Genomic DNA, 16586 nt, shown 5'->3' with positions numbered 1-16586 from the left:
AATAAAGTTGTTAGCGGGCGCTCCGATCTAAAATACGCAAATGTTGTTGACAAGGGTGCTCGTACAATTAGCGTCATCAACTCCGTAACGACTGCACCTGGCATTTGAGACTGCTTCCTCGTTGACTGCCGACAAAGTTTAGAACTTTATGGCGTGCCATTGATCATGATCGTCGGCTTGGATTGTTTTAGCTAAACCCTTTTAACCGGGCAATCAGTTTCAGAAACGTTAGGAAAGGGTACACACATCAAAACTTGACATTGTGTGTCTCGGAGCTTTGCAAATCGGCGCCAATTGTTCGCTTTTCACGAATACGAGCCAACTGTAAGAGAAGGATGCCACGAAGAGTGTGTTTGAAGACCTCGAGTATTGTACATTCTCCTTGTTCTTGCGACGCATCAGAAGTCCCCAGCCAGGAAATTTTTTCTTCTCCTTTTTTTGTTGTTTTTTTCTTGCAGAGAGAAAGGCAATGCAATATGAATGGTGAACTTTGACAGGCCAAGGATGAGAGTCGTTTCGTGATAGAGGGTGGGCATGTATTTCCTTACCAACGGGAAAATGGTGACTTCAGTTTTGCGATACAGAGAGCATGTAGCTGCACACGGCAATATTCCGAGCGATTCTTATTGTCTGTTTTCTGAGATGTCTCGACATCCTAATGTTTTGTCGTGGTTGTGCACTTGTTTCAAAGAGTATTTTCTTTCAGAGTTTCCGCCTCATCTCGACTATTGTTTGTTGTACAAACCTTCTTTTTGTGTATCATACACGTGCCACGACATAAGGAAACTCAATGCACGACCACCATGATTACAAAAATATACTGCGGTGGCCACAGAATTTCGCTGCACACCTTCGTCGAGGTTTCTATTTCTTCTGCACCGACGCTCGAAAGAAAACTTCAAGATGGCGGGAGGCTAGTGCCCACAACGGCGGACAAGTATTCTCGGAATTATAAATAGCAAACTAGGTTCACACGTTTTATTACTCTACTATTACTGCTGACGAAATCAACCTTGCGAACCAATGTTGCACAGCGAGTACAGTATCGTGTCAAGTGACAGTAGGCACTTGGTAGTTGTTTGAAGTGCGCCACATATGGAATTGGCAAAGCACCGTGCAAGAGCTTAGGAAGCCTGTAGCCGCTACCAGCCGACGAATGCAAACTGTGCTTGAATTACTACATTGCCTTCAGGTGCCCTTAGTAAGGAAAAGCAAAATAGAAACGTGCTCTCCCTTCAAACTTATTTCGTCGGCCAGTAAATATAGTTTTGTTTTGTTTCTTTTTTTTTTTGAGGGAGCCATGCATTATACGTATAAATACGGTTGAAAAGTGCATACATTTTTTTTGTTCGGTTGGGCAGGTAGCCTTTGTGATGACAGTACTTGGAGGCGCATATACATTATTCTTGTAACCCGAGGCACCTGTACAAAATGTTAAAACGTTTTTTTTTATTTTGTTCTGAATTATTGGCATATTTATTTTTGCTACGAACTCTCGCATTTTGACCTATGCATATCACAAAAGGTAAAAAAATAAGTGCACGGAATTAATGGCAGCGTAACGTCGTGTACCTCTGAAGTGTGTGACATTAAAAGGAAAACTTGTACTTACAACCATTGCATTCCACAGAATGGTTGACTTTTTTTTCGTGGCATGATTATAGAAAATTACGCCGGATAATCTTTTATAACATATGGAAACCTTGCAGCTTTCAATTAGAACTGGTTGTAAAATGCTGGTGACAAGAGTTTTAAATTGAGTTAATAGAAAGTGTACATTCGCAGTGATGTGATTGCTCTGCCAAACTGCGCCAAGGGGCTAACCCTGCAACATTTTGCCAAAATACGGGTGTTCTGCGCCAAGCCTGCTCCAAAGGATTAATTTTGGTCGCCTTTCAAAACCGAAACTAAACTAAGAACGTAATTGAGCATGCGTGAGCTATGTGGCGCAAGCGGCCGCCCGACACAAAGTGCCCTGCATCCATCCGGTCTTGCATGGTTTTTGCCGCCGTCTCGCGTTTCGTGCCTCGTCGTCTCGGGAATCTCGTCTCGCGTCTTTTTTAAACTTCTTCAACGACAGGCGCGGGCGTGTGCGAACGCCCCGACGCTAGTGTGCCGGGTGCCAGACATGCCGTCATGCTGTGAAACAAAACCACGTTTTTGCGCGACGAGAGTTGCTTTGCTGACAACATCAATCTCTTGTTGAAAAAGGCACGAAAAGGAATTTTAAAACAAACTAAGGGGGGACACTACCCAAAAAAGTGTATTTTTGAACCACTTGTCTGATTTAAATGACATTTACAGGGCTTATTTTTGTTGACGTTGAGAATATTTCTGCCAAATCTTTTTAACCTGGGTGAAGTACAAAAAAATTGCAAATGTTTAAAGAAGAAAGTGGGCGTGTCAGCGTAGGAAAACTATTGTTTCAAAAATACTTATAAATTTGTCGTTTTCATGTGTTATATTCCTTTAGGACAGTCGAGCCATATTTCTATATTATACCATCTTTCATGACAAAAAGGCCACATAAACTCAAATACTGTTGTTTAAATTTCCATTCTTTGTCCAAGATTTTCATTCTTGACCATGAAAAATGACAAAAATAAAAAATACAAGCTGATAGCTATCTTCCCCTCTAAATTTCACTCCAGAAGAACTCATAAAAATTAATCCGAGTTACGTAATAAGAAAAGGATAGTTTTCCTAAAGTGAAATTTATGCCAAAAAGTGGAACGGGGAAAAATGTGTTTAAAGTGTTCCAACCCCTGGCTTTTCTTTAGCATCGGAGGACCGAAAATAATTTATAAAAAAATTAACTATGCAGTGTAAGCTAATGAAACTTTCTGCGAACATTATCTAGGTGCTGGTGGAAGTAAATATGGCATTTTTTCAAACTCAACTTTTTTTGTTCGAAATTGTTTAGTCTGGGTAATGTCCCCCCTTAAACAATTAGCAAAGAGCACCTGGTGGATGTCGCTAACGCCTCGTTTGTAATGCCCGTCTAGGAACCTCGAGAGCTAGTGAATATGACTGCCTCGCCTCCGGCCACCACGAGAGAAAAGGGGAAGGAGGGGCTCCCCTCCCCCTGAGAACATCCTTTGTGTCTCCCAGAAGTGGCTATTGTCCCCCTACAAGATAATAGAAGATTAACCTGTCACTCAAAATTCATACAAAAGCAGCCGCTTCGGTGGCTGGAACCGTTAGGACATCGCGGCATCAGCCTCGCCGAGGCTTTGCTCGTTCCGAGATGAACTACGTCACGATTGCGGTGAATGCCACGTGCTCTCCGCTGCCTGCTCTCCAAGCCCTTACCAGAGTGGGCCGTTAATAACCAGAAATACAGTGATCAGGCTCAAAATACAGACGTGCAGTTATCATTTACGGGTATTGAAGATCATATTCAACCTATTTCTGAACACGACTGCTGTTTATCAAATTTTGTTAAAGTGTCCCTTTAATTCAAAGACTGCTTGTCGAAATAACGATTATCTAGGTTCCTCTCGGTGGGCTTCCTTTTGAGAGGGACATTGGTACATGAAACATTTGCAGCAAAAGAAAGTTGGTGAAGGGGAGAGAGCTAAAGCAAAAAAGGCAATGTCTGCACGCTGCACCCGCACATCGTGGTTGCTTCTCTCGAGTTCAGTCTTTGCACAAAGCGCTCCAAATTTTTTACCCTGGCTCGCGATGTCTTGCATCGATGCGCTCAAGTTCTTTTCTCCTGTGTGTTTAGTTTATCTCACCTGCCGGTCTGGCAAGCACGCGCCACTGGAGTGTTGTTTTGTCGTATGCTGGACAGTTACATTTTGCATACTATTTTGGGAACCAGTTGGCGATGGAGCGAAGTGGCATTGTTCCGATTTCGATTGAACAGCCGTTGCCTCCGCTTGCGCGACGAAGCACGTACCAGTGAAAGCATGCTGATGTTGCCCTCACGTGCATGTGAACATGACTACACGACAGAGGCGCCAGCAGGGACTCTTGCAATTTATTGTTTTATGTTTGCTTACTTTTGACGAAAATCTGGCACGTCGGGAACACAAAAAGCAAGTTCTTTCACGACACAGCACAAAGCGCCCTTCGTTAGTCCAGCACTTCAAAGAAAAAAATATTCTAAGAATTTTCGCTTCAAAAACCACTTTTGCTGCTGCGAAACACTGTTTTGGCTGCTCCAAGAGATGCTCCAAAATGGCTTAGGCCAATCACATCACTGCATTAGGTTTGGCAGTAGTGACTGTTTGATAGACAAAAAAGTCCCGATAGTTTGCAATGCACTCTTGCAATTTACTGGGCAACACACATCCGGAAAGTTTGTTCATTGTAGACCTAGAACAACAATATTTTTTTAGAAATGAGCCTATATAGTCTCTGAAAACCATCTTCACTGATAAGACGTTCTCGCATCAGACTATAGTTTCAGCAAAGCAGATAAGCACACGGGTTCAGGCCTTTTACTGTGGACACAGAGCACATCATTTCTTGATAGCAAGATAAGTATTCAAGTTTTTAGAAAGCCAACTATTCAACAATAAAGACATTCTCACATCAGACCCTAGTTCCAGCAAAACAGTTGAACAGGTAGGTCCAGGCCTTTTATTGTCCACAGATGGCACCTCATTTTTCGATGACAAGAGTAGTACTTATACGCAGGAAAGGAGCTTAAATAGTCTTAGAAAGCAAACTTATCAATGATCAGGACATTCTCGCATCACATACTGTAGTCCCAGCAAAAAAAATAATTATCTAAACTTGAGATTTGACAGTTCAATGGAGTCTGCCTACACAATGTGTACCTTAACATTAGATAAGAAATATATAAACGGTGAAAGCATTTATAGTTATATTATTTTAACTTCAGGGCGGTCCATCAACGATGCAACATGTTTGCAAAATAATTCTGCGCAAATCAACTCCTAGCCATTCCTCACAACTCCAGCAAGAAACAACAGGATTAAACTAGACTGCACCACTATCGGGAAGATAATTACAAAGCAACACGTGCTTCACAAACAACTGGCGACTGCCGCTGATGTGACGAAAACGCTTGGTATCCTCCACTCCACGGACTAGTAGCCTCAACCTGCAACCAGTAACGGAAAATTTGATGAGACGTTTGGGAACATGTTGGATGTGCAGAGTTCTTTTTAAACAAAACATGTTTCATCATTGCAGAAAAAAAAATCCTTTTTTGGGGTTCAGTATTTCCCGATTTAGATGAAAGCTGAAGTTTTGGAATAATTCGCTGGTTCTAATTTTCGCGACGCGGTGGGATCTCAATATAGATTCCAATGTGTTTACATTTTACCGGAATCCACCTTTTGGCGAACATGTGCTGCCACCTAAGCACACGACTGGGTTCGAGACTAAGTGGCTAGAAAACAATGCGCGCGCACACCCTCTCCCACCCTTTCGACACCCAAAATGTCAACCCCATCCAGTTTGCCCATTGAACTGCTGTGACCTAGATACGGCTGCCCCAAACTCGCCTTTGCCCTCATCGCGGGTTATCTTATGCCTCAAGTCGACACAAAGCAACCATCTTCCCTTTCTACTCGGCCAGAGGGAAGAGGGGGTACTAGAACCATTTACTCTCAAACCAATGTTTCTATAAAAGGTCCATTGCTGAAAGGGAACCTACATTTCGCGAATTGTAGGCGATTCGCGAAAATGGACCTTTTGTAGAAACGTTGGTTCGAGAGTAAATGTTTCTAGTAACCACTCTCTCTTCCTTCAGGCCAAATAGAGAGGGAAGATGGTTGCTTCGTGTCGACTTTTGGGCAGACGATAACCCACGATGGCGACTAAGGCGAGTTTGGGGGAGCCGTATCTAGGCCACAGTGGCTTAATGGGTGAACAGGATGGGGCCGAGGTTTTGATAACGGGTGGGAGAGGCCTTCGTGTGCATTGTTTTCTAGCCACATAGTCTCGAACCCAGTCGCATGTCTAGGGGTCAGCACATATTCGCCAAAAGGAGGATTAGGTCTTTGCAAAAATTAATTCACTTACAGTATCTGGACTCCAAATCTAGAAAAAAAGACGACCCAATGACCCTTCTTTCCTGCGTGGTTGAGACCGACAGGTGTAGTGTTTTGAAGCATCCATGGACTGCGCAGGTTCTAGTTGCCGCTCTCGACGCTCGGCGTCCCTTCATGTTCAATCTTAGCGCGCCTCTATTTGAGTGCTTCCAACTGCTAGATCGGGGCCACATGGTTTGTGGGCTGCGTTTGCAAAGCAAGCCGCGAGAAGAGGTTCTACGCACATTTGCGTTTGAGTGCGGTGCGTTACGTAGCGGCAAGCGGACACCGTTTTGTTACGAAGAGCGCTTGCTCCAAGCGTGTACACACAGTTGCGCTAACAAGCAGTCAATCACACTAAAGAGCCAATAAGAGCGCACTATCGTCGCTAGCAGCTCATCAATAGTAGGCAAAATCCACGGAAACATGGCGGTGCCCGGTGACAGCGTCGAAGTGTTCACTCTTGGGACAATCACGTTGGCTTCCCCGACATTGTGTCGAGCTTGAACCATTGCAGTCTTAGAAAAAGCAGTCCCCACCGCTCCCCAATACGAAAAAGCGAGTTCTGCGAGCGCAGAACCGGATACGCTTAGTCAAGTGGCCTGAGCGAACACGTGACCTTCCTATTTGGCCGAAGCCAAAATTTAATTTTAGCTTTTTTTAATCTGGACCCATGTCTCTTATGTCTCTTCATGTCTTCATACTGTCGTACCATTTCGCTTCATACCTTGATGCCTAGGCTCATTAAAGGGATTACATTCAATGTACGAAATAAGTACAGAAAGCACCTGCGTTATTCCATAAACTAACGGTGAATCCCCCTGGCAGATCCGGAACGCTTCCCGAAATCCGTGAAAGAGGCGAAAATCCGTTTTGTGGGACCCCCTCCAAATTGACGAGCGGAAGATGGACTCGTATCTCTGGAACGATTCGTCGGAGACGGCCTGCCGTTCAAAATGGCCACTGCTCGAACTTGAGAATCCGACTAAACTTTCCGACGACTACTCGCTATGTTCACTGTTCAGCCGCGGAAACGACACGCGACGTAGGCCTGGCAAGGCACTCGCGGGCTCGTTACTTGTTCTACATAGCAGTGGCGTAGCCAGGGAATTTTTCCGGCGCGTGTTTTTCCTTGCTCAACCCATTCAAAATGCAAAAAAGAGAGAAAAATAAATTACACTATCACTTTTTTAGTTACTATTTTCCTGTCTCTAAAAAGACAGAAATTCAATCTTTTTTGCCACATCTCGCTCGTTCAATGTTCAAAGAGGGAAACTTTAATGGTAAACAACGAAAACACGCAATCTAAAATATAATAAGGGGTTTGAACAAAAAGACCAGACAGGCAAACAAAATATTCCCGCGTACCCAATGACTAAAGACTACGGGTGTGCGAAGAGCGGTTCGAATCGTATAGTGAAGCGTTGTCTCCAGCTTTTGCACTCTTGAAAGAACCTGTCGTTTTGGCTTTCCCATGCACTGTTAACACTATAGCCGCAAGTCGGGCAAGCCAGAGTTGAAAGGCTGGAAAGGTTGCCGCCATCTAAGAGCGACGGCGGCAACCAGACAACTGGCAAGCCGGTTGTCTGGTTGCCGTCGTCATTTATAGATGGCGGTAGCTCTCCAGAGTTTAGTGTCATCATTTGTTTGCTGACGGACACGGCACTGGGGAAACTAGCCCTTAACAGCACCGCTGTAAAAGAAGTGCGTCTGTGTGTGGGGCCGGGGGGGAGGGGGGAGTTTTAAAAACATACTGTGTCGTAAAGGCTCCTCTTCCCTGCATCTTTGGCGCAGACAAAAAGGCGTGACCCCGCAAACTACTTTTATTGGAAAAATGCTCTTGCCAAAAAGCACGTTTTTGTCGTGCCAGACGCTCGCGCCGTTCCTCACGACGGTGCACTAAGAATGATAATACGTGCCTTTCAAATACTTGGCTTTCACTGAGCTTGCGCCTCCTGCAGCGTACCTTTTGCACCGTCGAATTCGACTTTCCCAGCAAGAAGAAATCAGAATGACCACCAGCCTATAGTGTGATGACGTCACGTGCATACCATGCTAAACAGTTCAGCTTTCTGGTGAAACGCGATGTTCGCAACACTAGCCATAGATGTCCCAATTGTAAATTTGTGCAGTATTAAGAGCAGTCTCGCGATGAGATGTGGCAGCCTAGAGAAATGTTAGAACGCATGACTATTCTAGCATAGTGTCGTAAAGTGAGGGCCCAAAACAAGTGCAGGTAAAACCGAATATAACATTAGCCTCCCGAGGTAGTATTTCGGAAGTTTCGAGCTCATGCAAGTTGATGAAATGTAATTTATACTAAGATTTCAAGAAACGTTTTCTGTCCTTCGCTCTATTTGTGTAAAATCATGAATATCATTGCGTGCATCTTTACGCATCTCTTTTTGCAGTAAGGTGTTCTGGAAGGGATTATTTGGAAAAAAATAACATTAATTATCTCTCTCTTTCTGAACATTTCGTGTATTTAACTTCCAATTCATCATGTGTGCACAGAGTCCTTTTTAGCGTACCCTGCAGCCCGATGTTTCACACTGCCAATCAGCAAACAGAAAAACACTTTTACGTAGACTCCACAGATCGCGTAGTTTCGAGTATCGTCCTTCCGCGTCGGTCTCAAGCGGTTATGTGAACTTTATAAAGTAGAATTTTTTTATCAATATAAAATATATTTAATTACTAATTGAATATTTGACAACATAAATAGAGGGCTGACCACCCTAAAGCAATGCCCCCCAAATTATTTGAAAGGTGTTCTGCCAATCTTTTCCGGCATTTTTATCCTCGACAGGCACGTTGTAAGTGATATGGGACGGCCTTTCATCAGTGTTGTACACGTTCCTCAAAAAAAGGAACGAAAGCTCGTTCCTCGTTCCTTCTGATTTTTGGAACGCGTTCCCGTTACAAGTTCCAACTGCGAAAAAGGAACTCGTTCCCGTTACAGCTTAAAAAATAGAACGTATCGTTACATATACGTTACATTTGTATTTTGCTGATTACCATATTTAGTTAAATCAAGCAGAGTTTTTTTTTTTTTATCTATCCTAATAATGGGCAACATACGAGTTTGTATGTCGTGATGAAAAGGCATGGGGGGGGGGGGGAGGGGGGGGGTAGAAGAAAACAAGCGGAAGCAGGGTTTCATTTGTTGATACATTCAAGTTAAAAATCTCAGCTTTTAACCATATTTATGTTTGTAGTGGACGATTCAGACAAGCCGAATGTACTTTTACCCAACATTGCACGAGCATTTTACAACAACCTCAAACGTTTCAATTCAACAAAGTCCCTTTGTTAGAACTTAACGAGAGTGGCTTCCTCGATGTTGCTGTCCGCAAGACGAGCAAGTGAAGGACAGTGTGGGGCTTTTGGAAGGTCAGTCTTGAAAACTACAAATACTTCTTTGTGAAGGTTGAACTTGTTCAGTTTGAAGGTGGGGGACAAGAGAAGGAATAAAGTTTTTTGTGTATGTGTTTATCTTTTAAGTGACCAATGTTCGGGATACAAGGGTGTGTTCGATGTCTGGCAACCCGCGTTATTGTTGTAATTGTAGGCCTCGTTATGAAGTTCAGAAATGGCTGAAGTCGGCCTTAAATTTTTGGATGTATGAGGATTCGTGGAACCAAAGAAACCAGCTGAGTTTGAAACGACCCTCTTTCTTTGTCTTTTCTTATGACTAAACGTTTTGCTTTTTGTACCGCAGTTTCGGGCACTCTAGAAAAAAATAAAAAAAATAAATGTCCACCAGCTTTTCTGCATTCCAAACTGTCAGCAAGCGATGACCTCACAAAATAATCCATAAGATTAGTAGCCAAAAAGTTGACAAGATCCGTCACTTCGTAAAGGTATTGTTTTTGTACTTTCAAAATTTTCGTTAGAAATAAAATAAAAATGACCCCACTGGACGAAAAAAGGAACGCCGTTACTCTTTCCGTTCCGGTAAAAATGTAACGCGTTCCCGTTCCAGTTCCAGCGATGCAAATTGGAACGGCGGCGTTCCTTCGTTCCTCCTAAAAGGAACGCGTTCCAGGAACGCCGTTCCTTGGAACGCCGTTCCGTACAACACTGCCTTACATACATTTCTGATTTTGAAGCTAATTTAAATAACTACGTGTTCCTCACACATATAACTTCTCAAACATATAGAAGTCTGTTATTGACTCTTTTATGTGGTGAACATTAGCTTTATGTGTCTGTGGGCTGGACGAAAACAAAGTAAACAGGGGCGCGCGGTGGAACTTTGACGATTATGCACGCAAACCGTCAGAAAATGTCCAATTAAGTAGCTGCCATGTCGAGTAGAACGTGAAATACTACTTCGTTTTACTTAACAGAAAATAACTTTGAAGGACGCTTAAGCTTCGCCTTTAAAAGAGGAACGCGATAGCGTCAACGGGCCTCGTTTGCATCGCATTCTCCTTTGCTGCGCAAGCGTGCCTCGCGTGGCTATAGTGAAAAGCGTCTGACTCGCAACTAAAGGGTTGTGAATTCGAATCCTGCCTAAAAGTTTTAATTTTTTTCTTTAAGGCAAAGGAATTACTAAAAGTGAAATCATTTGAAACATACGGCACCCTTTATTTCGCATTACATATCATGTTTTAATCACCCTCATTCCACGCCTGATGCCACGTTTCACGTAAGCATTGTGGGTTGTTTCAAATTCTTGCGCTAGGGTATGTAGCTCTGACGTCATGAACGTATCGACCCATCAGGATTTTCCAGTCACGCCACCGACATCGGTTTTTCTGCGACATGAGCTCCTTAATGCTATCGTGTTAAAATCATCAATTAGCAAGGGTGATGCTCATTTGTAAATTAAATTGTTCGGCATCTTGCGTACAACAACCCTCAACAGCCAGGCTATGCCAGCTTATTCTGTATAAGAAAATGTTCACTTGGGCAAGCATTATTTTGGGCCAGATTCGATCTGAATGCGAAGGTGCGTATATATTAGAGTGAACAATTGCGATTACTTCTTGCTGCATGATTAACGAATGTCTGGTTAGAACAACAGGCATTTGCATTGCCGCTCGGTGTGTCTATAGAAGATCGACTGAAAGGAATTATCCTAAAACTTTGTTACATTTCGAAAATCTCACTGCTTTTACCTCAGTTGGGTCCGTCATCATATATATATATATATATATATATATATATATATATATATATATCCTGGAAGACGGGCCCTTTCCGACATTTGCAAGCTGAGATGACGTGCCACGTCACTGCCGCATGTCGGAAATAGCGCGGGCCTTAAATCAGCAACGGTTGTCGTCTACCCAGTTAAGCGAATTCGAAACTAAACAGTACACAGAGAGCTGGTCAGAAATTGAGTCCGCCGAAACCAGTGGCCAGGATGGTCTAATCGGTTAAGGCGTCGCCCCGGTCAGGCGAAGGTTGCGGGTTCAATCCCCGCTCCTGGCACAATTTTTCGCCAGCTCTCTTTCCCTTTCCCTTTCCCTAACTTTAATGCAATAAATTCAATAATCATTTTCTCCCCTCTTCGTTCTCAATATTACTACGGCTGCACTTGTCAAATCTTCACTCAATCCCATTATATATACGGTGCAGCCTGTCCCTATGGGGAGGAGTGGTTCCCTAGATATCCTGGAAGACGGGCCCTTTCCGACATTTGCAAGCTGAGATGACGTGCCACGTCACTGCCGCATGTCGGAAATAGCGCGGGCCTTAAATCAGCAACGGTTGTCGTCTACCCAGTTAAGCGAATTCGAAACTAAACAGTACACAGAGAGCTGGTCAGAAATTGAGTCCGCCGAAACCAGTGGCCAGGATGGTCTAATCGGTTAAGGCGTCGCCCCGGTCAGGCGAAGGTTGCGGGTTCAATCCCCGCTCCTGGCACAATTTTTCGCCAGCTCTCTTTCCCTTTCCCTTTCCCTAACTTTAATGCAATAAATTCAATAATCATTTTCTCCCCTCTTCGTTCTCTATATATATATATATATATATATATATATATATATATATTGTGAAGTGTATTTCGTAAACCTCATTTCATGATATATGGCCACGAGGTGCATGCTCATTTCATATTTTTATGTGATGTATTTAATTCCTTAGTTCAATGACACGATTTCACTTTTAATACTGCGACAGAAAGTTGTACCAATCACGGGTATTTTAGACGACCTACCACACTTCGCGACAACATTTTATACCGTGTGAATAGATCAGCTTGAACTTTACAATTTTACTTAAACACGAAGAAAGGACAAGAAAATACAGTATAGTTCTAAATTAGAAGCTGATCTATTTACAGGTATGTACCAACAAGCTCAACTCTTTACTCTTGTAACTAAACATTTTGATTCAGGCAAAATATATTTTACTCGTAAACAAAGGGATATTGAGTTGTATTAACACGACGTTATGGATGTTAATGTAGATTTTCTTCTGCTCTTGCGTCAAAATTAAATAACTGAATTTAATATTTTTGGTACCTAAGAACAAAAGTAAATTGCACGGACGATCAAAGAAACTATATAGTTAATCGTTTCACAGCGTAAATAGTGTATATTGCCAGAAGAACGCGGAAAAATATATTCACAATTTAGCGGTTCATACCGGTTCGAACCGGTTTGAACCGTTATTTTTTGCTCCCCGGAACTGAACCGGAACCGAACCGAAAGCCGTGAACCGGATCCGAACCGATAAAAATTTCGGTTCGACACCCTGGCGGTTACTTTAGCTAGCACGTAATAATATTCTCCTGGCATGCTAATTCCCTCTAGCCACCGATCTCTTTCTGTGGCCTTTCTTCTTAACTGAGACTTGCCCTTCCGTATGTCCACCATAGCCTAAACACTTTCCTCTTAATTTCCTAGTGCGCTGTCTATACTTTGTGTCTATACTCCTCATGTATAAATAGCTGAACACCTTTCGTGCCCATTGGTCCCCATCCATTTGCCTCAACCGATCCTCAAATTCTATCTTGCTCACCGCTTCCCTGCTCTCAAATGACGCCCATCCCATGTCTCCTTGTACTGCCCTGTTTTGGCGTTTTGCAATGTTCCCACCCAAAGCCAGCCTACCTACTCCGCTCTGTTTTATTTCTAGTCTTGCATGCACTTCGGATTTCATGCATAGCACTGCTTTTCCAAAAGTCAAGCCAGGCGCCATGACCCCCTTTCCAAATCTCTCTCACCACCTCATTCATACCTGTGGTAATTCCAAAGTGCCCTATTTCTCATTACAGCTGCATTTCTGTTGCCCTCGCCTATTATATACTTTTCATGCTCACTGAAATATTGTGCACCATCGCATATCCATACTCCTAGATACTTGTATTTACTAGCTCTCTCAACTGTAATATTCTGTATCTTCAGTCTCTCAACTTCATCATCGTTAAAAATCATGACTGCTGATTTTTCACTACTGAATTCTAAACCTAATTCCTCTCCTTCCCTACCACAGATGCTCATTAATTCCTGCAACTCTGTCCTGTTGTTAGCCATTAGTACGATATCATCCGCATACATCAATCCCGGTAAGGATTGCTGAATTTTTTGGCCTAGCTTACTGTACGAAAGGTCGAATCCAAGCCCACTCTTCTCTAGTCTATCCTCCAATCCTCTCAGATACAACATAAACAGCAAAGGCGATAACGGGCACCCCTGCCTAAGGCCTCGTCTTATGTCTATTTTCCCTGTCGCCTTTCCTTCCCATGTTATAATCACCTTATTATCTTTGTAAATGTTCCTTAATAGTGCTTAATAGTGCTGTTAGTCCTTCATCTAGGTTTAAGCTTTCCACAATGTCCCACACGTTCCTTTGGTTCACATTGTCATAGGCACCCTTTATATCCAGAAATGCCAGCCAGAGCTGTCTGTTTTCTTTTTGCGCTATTTTTATACACTGTGTTAGAGAAAATAAATCGTCCTCCAACCTTCTTTGTTTCCGAAACCCGTTCTGTAACTCGCCCAGTATGCCTCGCAATCTACCCACTCCTCCAGTCAGTTCTTTATAATCTGCATTACCAGCCTGTAAATAACTGGTGTCACGGTTATGGGACAATAATTCCTAATATCAGACTTATCTCCCTTTCCCTTATATTTTTTGCCAATATTCAAAGATGGGTCGGCACTAACTGTCACTAATTATCGTCCAATTTCACTGATCTGTTCGTTTGCCAAGGTGTTCGAAAAGGCCATGCATTGTCATATCATGCATTTTTTTTCCAGACGTATAAACGTGCAACAACATGGTTTTATGCCAAATCGTTCTGTGGAAACAAACTTAATAGCGTTTACGGAATTTGTGGGTGCCAAACTAGGGTCGAAGCAGCAGGTCGACGCAATTTACTTTGATTTTAAAAAAGCATTTGACCTAGTGAGCCATTCACTGCTAGTTAAGAAACTTGCGTCCTATGGTATCTCCTTACCACTTTGCGAATGGATTCGGAGCTATCTGCATGACAGATGGAATTCTGTTTCATACGGTGGTGCACAATCAACCGCGTACCTCTCCAAATCGGGAGTCCCGCAGGGTTCTAGCCTATCGCCTCTGCTTTTCAACATCTTCGTGAACGATATTTGCTCATGCATAAATCACTCGGAAATGTTACAATTTGCCGATGACGTTAAGCTTTTCCGAGCTATTGTGGACATTTCTGAGTGCAATAAACTACAGCAAGATATTACAGCATTGGCAGACTGGTGCAAGGACAACAAGTTGGTTCTCAACCCTGCTAAAACAAAAGTCATATCTTTTTCGAGAAAACATTTCTTTAACACCTTTGACTACACTTTGAACAAGTGCTCGATTGAGCGCGTCTCAGTTGTACGTGATCTAGGAGTTTTCTTGGACAGTGAATTTAAATTCTCTGATCATGTGGCATACTTGAGCAATACATGTTACCGTACTCTGGGCGCAATTACCAGAATGACTCGAAACTTTAGAGGATATTCTTGCTTTTTGCATTTGTACCGATCCCTCATCCTGTCTAAACTGGATTTCTCTAGCGTTGCTTGGAATCGTTTAAACCAGACAAACTCGAATGAACTTGAAAATGTACAGAAGAAGTTTGTTCGACTACTTTACGACCGTTATTTTAACAGGCGAATTTATTTCAGCCATGAGCGATTGTTGAAGATTTTAAACCTGCATTGCCTCTCCGAAAGGAGGCAGGCACGAGACTTTTTATTTTTACACAAATGTCTTCACGGTTTCATAGATTGCCCCAAGCTAACCTCATCCGTACTCATTGCTGTACCTGGCAGGTCTCTTCGCTCCCATCGTGTTTTCGGTTCCTCTGATCCAAAAAGCTTAAGACCCATTGAGCGTATCCAGTATAATTTTAACATGTCAAATGTCGCAAACACGCCCGAAGTAGACATCTTTTTGCGGGAAAGTTTTAGTTTGCGGTCTCTGCTAGTGCTTTTATAATGTGACGCCCTCTTGTATCAGTCTTTTTGGCAAACAGTGTTGTTTTCAACTTTATGCACTTTTCTAATTTACATTTATATATCACGTTTTGTTTGTTCAAATTATGTATGCGTTTGCGTGCATCTTTTTTATGCAAAACTGCATGTAGGTGTCAACGGTGCACCCTTATGTAGGCCTATGGGCTGTTTAGGGGCACCGGAAAAGTACAATAAATAAATAAATAAATATCATACGAAAAGTGATCGCAGCGCCCCTGGTGAGCTCGGAGTCTCCGCTAGCAGACAAATTCTCCACAATGCATTGGTTTTGCCTATCTCCGCGCGAGGTGAGCAATGAAAAACAATTGTCACAGATGTTCGCTGCTTTGAATGTTAAAAAGTAGGTTCCACCGCATGAGTCAAGGACATTTTCTTCAGGAGGGAAAGATGTTACAGCTTGTAGGGTGCAACTATCGGGCTCTCCCTAAGAAAAGATTCCGCCAGAAGACTCAGAAGTTATGTCTGCCAGGCAAGACACGAATGTACCTTCGCCCTGGTTCTTTGAAAAGGGCAATGTAAAAAATGTTTTACAACATTGCTACGTTTCAACTTTACTGTGAATATCGATCAGTTCTTTTTGTTGTTGCAATTTCAATTTCTCATGATTGTATTGCTTAAAACCGTTTCGTCGAATAGCGAGCTGGCTATATTGTCACGAATGACAAGTGATGATGCAGCAAATGACTGAGTAAACTGAACGTTTAATGGGGGGCGAACTTGTGCCCAAAAATAAAAGGAGAAAAAGATAACAACAGAGCGTCGCGGGCGTCGAAGGCGGCGAAGCAGCGGGATCGAACGCTGAGGCGAAACTGACTCCGGCTTGCCACGCGGAGCCGCTTTTGTACACGCGTTGGCTTCTGGAGCATTCGACGTAGAAGGTTCGACGCGTAGAACAATTCTAACCTCGAATCAGTGGCTCATGTCAAAGGACATCTCGTGGGATGCCAAGATGCAGAAGAAGCAGCTCCTTGACATCGTGGCGTCGGTCAAGCCACTGTATTTGAAGTATCGCGTCGATACCGCTGCAGAGAAGGCTGGTTGTACGGTAGTGAGACTTCCACCCTACCACCGTGAGTTCAAGCCCATTGAACTCATCTGGGCACAAATCAAGAACGGC

The 16586-nt window shown here is 43.1% G+C and overlaps 2 non-coding genes across 2 annotated transcripts; both read left to right on the top strand.

Moving 5' to 3' along the window:
* Positions 1–11379: 11379 nt before the first annotated feature.
* On the top strand, positions 11380–11453 carry Trnat-ggu. The gene has a single exon. It is a non-coding gene; the product is annotated as a tRNA-Thr (tRNA).
* Positions 11454–11814: 361 nt separating this feature from the next.
* On the top strand, positions 11815–11888 carry Trnat-ggu. Its single transcript has one exon. It is a non-coding gene; the product is annotated as a tRNA-Thr (tRNA).
* The last annotated feature ends 4698 nt before the right edge of the window (positions 11889–16586 follow it).

Source organism: Ixodes scapularis, unplaced genomic scaffold (assembly GCF_016920785.2).
Source record: "Ixodes scapularis isolate PalLabHiFi unplaced genomic scaffold, ASM1692078v2 PGA_scaffold13__105_contigs__length_92229423, whole genome shotgun sequence".
NCBI classification, from domain to species: Eukaryota; Metazoa; Arthropoda; class Arachnida; order Ixodida; family Ixodidae; genus Ixodes; species Ixodes scapularis.
Note: the sequence above shows the minus strand (reverse complement) of the source record. Positions and strands in the feature narration are given on the sequence as shown.